Source organism: Cariama cristata, unplaced genomic scaffold (genome assembly GCF_000690535.1).
Source record: "Cariama cristata isolate BGI_N322 unplaced genomic scaffold, ASM69053v1 scaffold25818, whole genome shotgun sequence".
NCBI classification, from domain to species: Eukaryota; Metazoa; Chordata; class Aves; order Cariamiformes; family Cariamidae; genus Cariama; species Cariama cristata.
In genome coordinates this window covers 45637-52021 of record NW_009633313.1, presented here as the reverse complement: position 1 = coordinate 52021, position 6385 = coordinate 45637, and positions in this window count along the sequence as shown.

Here is a 6385-nt window from a genome sequence, read left to right as displayed (position 1 = left end):
TGGCTGTGCTGCGGCCGCGGTGTGGTCTGTCCGCCCGCCTGCCAATGTCAGGTGAGTTGAGCGATCGGCACGACGCGTCAGAGGTGCCGAGCTGTACGCAGTGGCAGCAGGCACGTTTAGGGACAGGCTGATCCAACTAACCTCTCCTCGGTGCGTGGAGCAAGCACCCAGGGCACTCGGGCACCCAGGGCTCCTGTATTTATAGAGGTGATTCCTTCTGTAACAGAACAGCCATTCCAGGTTTGAAAACCACCCTCGGTACTGGTGTGACAGCTGTACTGACCGCTTCCAAAACTGCTGTGCTTCAACTGGGAGAGGGGCCAGGCCACTTACATGTCCAGCACAATAAGAAAACGAGGTGGCGTGAAGTATACATCTCTGCGATGGCTTTAAACTTGCCAACTTCCTTTTTTTTTAATTTGACATGTTGCATACTAAATACTGTTGGCCTAGGTTAAGACTAAACCAACTGACTTGTAAACTTTTTTTCTGTTACATGGCAATTAATACTTACTGCTGAACTAAGGCACAAGATACTAAACTAGAAACTGAAATAGACACAAGCTCTCGTTCACAGCACTAAAGGCCTGGGGGGAGGGAAGCCTTGCTCTTCTGAAATCTGATTTCACAGATGCTTCAAGTCTGACACGCCCATTCACTCTAAGATTGTTTAGCTGCAAACTCTAAATTTGACAAGTTTCTTTTAGTGTTACGTAACATACTAAAGACTAACTTCTACGCGGATTTTGATGTCAAGGTTGCATGTCGCTTTTATGTGTATTTAATCACAGAAATTGTTTTGCACACTTATTTGTAATATGTTATTTCTTTTAAATAAAAGTGACTAATTTTGCTGTATTCACTGATGATCACAGCCAAAGTTCCTGTTGCTGTACGTTTTGGGGAATAATGTGCAACTGAGTAAATAGCGGTGGCCATTGAAGGACAGAAGCTGAATTGTGTAAAGAGAGGACAGGAAGTACTGCTTGGGACATGCACGCTGGTATTTACACCAAAACAACTCCGATTTCCAGTGCAAACCAGTCCTCGCTCAGCACCATTTACCACAGCGTCCACCACTGCTGCTGTTCTGAAGCTTCTTACCTTTTAAGGGCAGTACGAGCAGATGGGCCCACTGGAAAGCGCCGTCTCCCTGGACAAGCACATGCGCAGGAACGTGTCAGAAACCATTCTCCCAGGATGCTTTAAATCCTCTCTCTCCTGTGCAGTCGGAAGCTGTTTATGATCCGGTCAGCTGCACTCACTTTAAATAGCAAGGAAACGACTAACTGAAACATTAAGCCTTCTGCACCGTGCTTTGAAGGTTTTACAGATCCTAATCTGCTGAAGCACCAGCCTTTGCCCTCCCATTAAAATTACCCTACAGCTGACCAGACAGACTATGAGCGTATTTCTTGGTTGATTAAAAACTCTACTGAACTTGTGAAACTTCCCTTAAACGTCTGTTCTAGGGTGACCTGAAAATAACACTCACTGCACACGGGCAGGCAATGGTGCTGTACTAATGATGGAATGCCTTAACAGCTACCGAAACATCGTTCATCTCAAATTCCTTCTTATTGTACTACTTGCAAATCCTTAAGTATGTATAGGCTATTTTGCAGGGACTGAAAATTAGGTAAAAGAATGAGTCTTCCCACGTGGTGTTGGCTCTAGGTTGCTCTGCCAGGCCTTCATTACATCACTGTAGGTAAATTTAACCAAAATTTGCATTGAGATAGAGGATAAACATACCTCTAAAATTAAATGGAATACTATTTTAGTTAGTCACTTTTTTGAAAATAAATAGTACTCTAAGTATTAGACAGACCACGTATCCACTACATTGATTTATTTATGATGCTGCACAGCTGTGAAGCTCACAAAGAAGACTGGCAACAGCCGACTGGCCTGCGCCGTGGCACACAGCGGGAAAACACCCAGGGTTTGGGTCCTGCACAAAGACGAGGCCTTCCTGGGCAGCTGCTCCAGCATCGCTTTCCCCAGAGGGGCACGCACTGACCAGAAAGGAAGTTTTAAAAGACCAGAATAGGCAACGACTCACCTTTCGAACATGCCCCTGCTCGACATAAGGTTGCAGAGTAAAAGCGGGGCAAGGCAAACTGTCAGAAGTCTACTTGATGTGACAAAAGAGGATTAAATAGATTTAAAAATGTCAAGTTGTTAGCTTAAGATGAGTATTCTAGTCCAGAGGTCCAACAGCGTTTTATTGCTTTAAGTACAGCTGTCTTAACTCTTCGCTAGTCACACGTGGCTTTGGGTGACAGCCCCACGGACTGGAAGGGAAACGCCCGTGGTGCCGACTGGGTTCATCTGGCAGCCAGAAGGAAATGGCAGAGTTTGCACAGTAAGTCTAAAATACGACTGCTCCTGAAAAACAGTGTATTTACATCAGCATCAGCTATTTAAGTATATTCATTATTAATTCCTTTTATGTTTAAAAATAACTGAACACCTTCTCTCTCCCTAGTTTGCAGTCTCTTTCCATAGTACCTGTGTCACAGTTCAAAATCCTGAAAGGAAAACCAGAAGATTAGCCAGTGCAATAAATTCAACAATAATTCCAGGTACTTGCCAGCAGGAGCCAGAGGATACGAGTATTTCTTTCAGAACCTTTCAGTATTCACATTAAAGCAGAAAATACAAGATTAATCAGTAAAGTTAGAAAATGTGTGACACAAGACTAGTTCTTATATAGGTAGGCCAAAAGGACTGTGGCAGACACTGCTGACCTGAATGCAGAGGCTACAGAACAACGTGCGCTTCAGAAACACTTGCTTTGGAGTCCCACGCTGGTGAATGAAGCCATCTTTCTTATGAAGCCATTTCAATGCCCCCATTTTAGTGCCTTTTTTTTCTTCTTCCCCAAAGGTTGTATTTGTTTAAACAAGCCAATGACTCTGTCTGGTCTGGTCTTAAGAGATCCTGTGGAATTTCACACAATAGCCCGTTCTTTTTGTTAAAGGAATAGGTTATGCTCTTTCAGCTTTAATTATTCCAGCCCTTTACAGCAGTTTTGTAGCGCTCCTTTGATTTCTCCCCAACTCTTGAAAGTATTGACACAGACACCAGCATTCTAGTATGTTTTTCTAGTACTTTAGACAAAAGGGTTTCCCCAGCTCTGATGAGAAACAAAAAGAACGTAACTAATGCATAAAAAGAGGATCAGAAACCAAACCAGCATTAATGAGAGTTATTCCAGAAAGTGCACCCTCTCATTAAACTTATGGAAAAAAATAATCATCTATCTGTTAGTATGGCAGTCTGTGCTAAATCAATACATTTGTGGCCAATGTTTTTTTAAAGTCAAATTGCTGAACTAATGCAAATCCCTGGCTACGTACCTGAAATCAGCCCCAAATGCTAACACAACTTCTAGAAGAATGAGACTCTCATACAAAAAATAGTTCATTCAGTGTCTGGCTTGATTAATAGTTAGGAAAGAAAACAAGGAGAAGCAGGAGTAAATCCTGTTTTCATCTGCTTGTCCACAAATAAGATGAAGAAGAACGTGCTGGTTAAAAGCAAGCTGGGCACTTACTGCCCTCAGACATTCCCTTTATCAATTCATTGGGCGTCAGGGACAATGTAGGGTTCTTAGTAAGAATGTTAAACTGTATACTTAAGACAGGTGTATAGAAAAGGGTCAGTCAGGTTAGTAGAAAGCAGCACTTAATTTAGTGTAAATGAGAGCGTGGTATATATAAAATATTACACACACGCACACATATATATCTATATAAATCACAACTATATAAAATCTCATGCTATATAAAAACCACAACTCAACCTGCGTTAATGACTACCAACCACTCAAAATTTACCTTGGGGGAGACATTAAATCAAGAAACAAAACACAGAACCAAACACAGATTGCTGAAACTTCAAGTTCCACATTTGGATTTAAGTAATTCTAACCCCCAACACTTTAAAATGAACCTCTGTTGTAACAACCACGCCAGTAAAGGCAAAGTTTTCCCAGTTTTGCCTCCTGTACAGCAATCTGTACTGTGAAGTGGTTTTGATCCAGAAGAGCTTTTCTGTCTTTTGGGATTAGCACAGTACAGGTATTTACCTAAATCAGCACAATTACAAATGGGATAATGACGACTGCCACCACTGTGGTAGATATGCTGCAATGTGGGCAGGGGGGAAGGCAGCAGCTCAGAACCGAGACTAACCACGCTGATCCAAAAGCATTCGTCTTCCACGCCACTCCACCCACAGTCCCCTCTCCGTGGAGAGGGCTCGCTGTCGCTTTGCCAGACCACACGACACCCTACAGCTGCGGTTACAATGGCCAGCACGAAGGCAGAACTGTAGTGTCCAGAGGCAAGAATATCCCACTGCCCAGGAGACCGTGCTGCCGCCTTCCCAAACCCGCTGGGATGCGGGGCCGCTGCTGTGCACAGCTGGATCAAAACCAAAGCCAGCATAAGGACAGGGAGAGGGATCTCATGCAAGGAGGACTGAACACGCTGGCAGTGGAGAGGAACACTTCTGTCACTCAAAGCAAATGCATGCTTAGGTCTTCCACACGTTAGAACAGAATTCTGAGTCTTTTTCAAAGTCATTTTAAAGATTTCACAAAAGCCGACTCTTTACAGAGAGAACACTGAACAGGCAGCCTGGGAGGAGCACAAAAGGAAGCACCACCATGCATCATAAAACACAAAAGGTAACCGGAGAGGGTACATCAGTTCCTACAGAGAGGTCAAATCTCTACATACATGAATCACCTGGAGAAGTTTTCAATTTGCAAAAGAAAGAAGATCACATTGACCACAGGAGCCCAGGATGACTGGCACGTAAGACCAATTTAAGAAAGGTCACAAGCATCTCCTCGGAAGCAGGGGCGTGACAGGATTCTGACTCAGTCTTCGCTACTGTGCAGTAACCATCACTGCATTGATAGTGGGAGGCACATAAATACACAGACAAACCAGGGAACAGTTTTGTTTCAACAACCCAACAACTCAGTTTAGTAAGGCCTGACACGTAAGACAGAGAAGTCCGCATTAGTCAAAAGCACTCGAGATAATCCCGTATGAGCATTCTTCAGCATCACCAAAAGCATGGGTAAGCATATGTTATTTTCATGTAAGGACATAAGCAGTTTTCTCACATCGCACAGCTTTTTCGAAGGGTTTATCCATCTGAAGAACAATGCAGTCTTCTGCCAAATCCGACACACACCGAAAAGTATAGACCACCGCCACCACGTTACCAAACCAGGACCCAGACCACTTTCTCGTCTCCCCCTCTACCCAGGAGGGCATCACGTACAGCCTGCCTACCTCTAACGGACAGTACGGACCACTTTGACTTGTTTGGTCCGATAGCACTTCCTGTGGCACTGCCAACGTAAATTGAATTAATGACCCCAAAATATACATAAATATTTCAAACACACTTGTTGAGTAATTTCAACTTAGTTAATTTGCTGAATAAAATTTAATTTTATTTAAAAAAATCTTATACACTAATATTCACCTAGCCCTAGATGTGAACAGATTCTCACTTCTGAAAATAAACCACATTCTAGTCAATTCATTCAACACCAAATTAAATTACTAGTACTGGATTTTTTTTTCTTAAAAAAAGTATGTTAAAACTTTAATTTTTTTATTTTTAAAACCTCTAAAGAAAATGTTGCGATTTTACAGAAATGTTTCTTTTCAGGTTATGCTTTTTTTTAAATGCCTGTTATAAATTCAGCTTGTGTAGAGTTTTTTTTTTTTCATAGTTTTTTAATATGTATTATCTGCAGAGACATTGTAACAGTTCCATTTTGTGGATGAACACAAAACTTGTACAGATTTCTCATATTTGGTCTTTAGGTAAATAGTTCCCAAAAGCTGCCTAAATAAACCACTCCAAACTGTTCAGTCCATCATGAAAATACAGTTTTCTCCTTTCGTAGCAGGAAAGGAAATATAAATAATGCATCATTATTACAGAAAATGACAAAAATCAGATTAAAATTAAGCCAACTATCTAGCTTTCACTCACCTTACTGCATGAGGAAATAAGATGTTACATGAATTAAAGACTGAACAGCAGCCTTACGTTTAAATTTAATTTTGAAATGTAAAGTGGAATCTATTACCACAATTAAAGTGAGAAATTACCAATACATTTTAAAATGTTCAACTGCAGAACACACACTTTAAAAAAAAAAATTGTTATAATAATATGGTAGCCACTGTTAGAAAACCACAACAGCTACTCTTAAATGGAGACCCCAAAAGGTCAGTGTATGACATCAAAAGTGTTACGGAGAAACCGGTCAGATTAATTTCTACTGATGGGTGCTTAAGCTTAAAAATATCGAATATACCTCTGACAAGATAATTTTACTCTT